Source organism: Arachis stenosperma, chromosome 7 (genome assembly GCF_014773155.1).
Source record: "Arachis stenosperma cultivar V10309 chromosome 7, arast.V10309.gnm1.PFL2, whole genome shotgun sequence".
NCBI lineage: Eukaryota > Viridiplantae > Streptophyta > Magnoliopsida > Fabales > Fabaceae > Arachis > Arachis stenosperma.
In genome coordinates this window covers 56,214,072-56,216,697 of record NC_080383.1, presented here as the reverse complement: position 1 = coordinate 56,216,697, position 2,626 = coordinate 56,214,072, and positions in this window count along the sequence as shown.

Here is a 2,626-nt window from a genome sequence, read left to right as displayed (position 1 = left end):
CTTGCTTCATACCAACAATCTCTGTGGGATCGACCCTTACTCACGTAAGGTTTATTACTTGGACGACCCAGTACACTTGCTGGTTAGTTGAACGGAGTTGTGAATTCAACCGGTGCCATAATAATGATTTCATACAAATACAAAGAATATGGATCACAATTTCGTCCACCAAGTTTTTGGCGCCGTTGCCGGGGATTGTTCGAGTATGGACAACTGACGGTTCATCTTGTTGCTCAGATTAGGTAATTTTCTTTTCAAAAATCTTTTTCAAAATTTTTCTTTTATTTTTCGTTTTTCTAAACTTTATTTTGAAAAAAAAAATTAATAAACATCCAAAAATATTTAGAAAATCATAGAAATAAAAAATATTTTATGTTTCTTGTTTGAGTCTTGAGTCAATTTTTAAGTTTGGTGTCAATTGCATGTTTTAAAAATTTTTCTTGCAATTTTCGAAAATCCATGCATTCATAGTGTTCTTCATGATCTTCAAGTTGTTCTTGACAAGTCTTCTTGTTTGATCTTTATGATTTCTTGTTTTGTATTGTTTATTGTTTTTCATGTGCATCTTTGCATTCATATTTTCCAAGCATTAAAAATTTCTAAGTTTGGTGTCTTGCATGTTTTCTTTGCATCAAAAATTTTTCAAAATTATGTTCTTGATGTTCATCATGATCTTCAAAGTGTTCTTGGTGTTCATCTTGACATTCATAGCATCTTGCATGCATTCATTGTTTTGATCTAAAAATTTCATGCATTGAGTAAATTTGTTGTTTTTCTCTCTCATAATTAAAAATTCAAAAATAAAAAAATATCTTTTCCTTATTTCCCTCCAAATTTTCGAAATTTTGGGTTGACTTGGTCAAAATTTTTTAAAATTAGTTGTTTCTTACAAGTCAAGTCAAAATTTCAATTTAAAAAATCTTATCTTTTCGAAATCTTTTTCAAAAATCATATCTTTTTCATTTTTTTTTATTTTTCGAAAATTTTAAAAAATTATTTTTCAAAAATCTTTTTCTTATCTTTTATATCTAATTTTCGAAAATTAGCTAACAATTAATGTGATTGGTTCAAAAATTTGAAGTTTGTTACTTTCTTGTTAAGAAAGGTTCAATCTTTAAATTCTAGAATCTTATCTTGTAGTTTCTTGTTAGTTAAGTCATTTTAAAAATTAAATCCTTTTCAAAATATCTTTTTCTTAAAACTTTTATCTTATCTTTTTATCTTATCCTTTTTAAATTTTATATTTTTCAAAATTTGATTTCAAAATATCTTATCTAACTCCTTTTCTTCTTATCTTTTTAAAATTTAATTTCAATATCTTTTTCAATCAACTAACTAACTTTTTGTTTGTTTCTTATCTTTTTCAAAACCACCTAACTATTTTTCCCTCTCTAATTTTCGAAAATATCTTATCCCTTTTTCAAAAATTCTTTTTTTTAAATTAATTAATTGTTTCAAATTTTAATTTTAATTTTAATTTTATCTTTAATTTTCGAAAATTACTAACCCCTCTTTCAAAATTAATTTCGAAATCTCCCTTCTCTTTTCTTATTCTATTTAATTATTTATTTACTAACACTTCTCTTCACCTCTCTCCATCTAAAAATCCGAATTCTTCTTCATTCTTCTACTCCCTTCTTTTTCTACTAACATAAAGGAATCTCTATACTGTGACATAGAGGATTCCTCTTTCTTTTCTTGTTTTCTTCTCTTTCATATGAGCAGGAACAGGGATAAAGGCACTCTTGTTGAAATTGATCCAGAACCTGAAAGGACTTTGAAGAGAAAATTAAGAGAAGCTAAATTACAACAATCCAGAAACAACCTTTCAGAAATTTTCGAACAAGAGAAGGAGATGGCAGCCGAAAATAATAATAATGCAAGGAGAATGCTCGGTGACTTCACAAAGCCAACGTCCAAGGTTGATGGAAGAAGCATCTCCATTCCTGCCATTGGAGCCAACAACTTTGAGCTGAAATCTCAGCTAGTTGCCTTAATGCAACAAAACTGCAAGTTTTATGGACTTCCATCTGAAGATCCTTATCAATTTTTAACTGAGTTCTTGCAGATCTGTGAGACTGTAAAGACGAATGGAGTTGATCCTGAAGTCTACAGACTCATGCTTTTCCCTTTTGCTGTAAGAGACAGAGCTAGAATATGGTTGGATTCACAACCCAAGGATAGCCTGGACTCATGGGATAAGCTGGTCACTGCCTTCTTGGATAAATTCTTTCCTCCTCAAAAGCTGAGCAAGCTGAGAGTGGATGTTCAAACCTTCAAACAAAAAGATGGTGAATCCCTCTATAAAGCTTGGGAAAGATACAAGCAGCTGACCAAAAGATGTCCATCTGACATGTTTTCAGAATGGACCATATTAGATATATTCTATTATGGTCTAACTGAATTTTCGAAAATGTCATTGGACCATTCTGCAGGTGGATCTATTCACCTGAAGAAAACGCCTGAAGAGGCTCAAGAGCTCATTGACATGGTTGCAAACAACCAATTCATGTACACTTCTGAGAGGAATTCCGTGAATAATGGGATACCTCAAAAGAAAGGAGTTCTTGAAATTGATACTCTGAATGCCATATTGGCTCAGAACAAAGTGTTGACTCAACAGGTC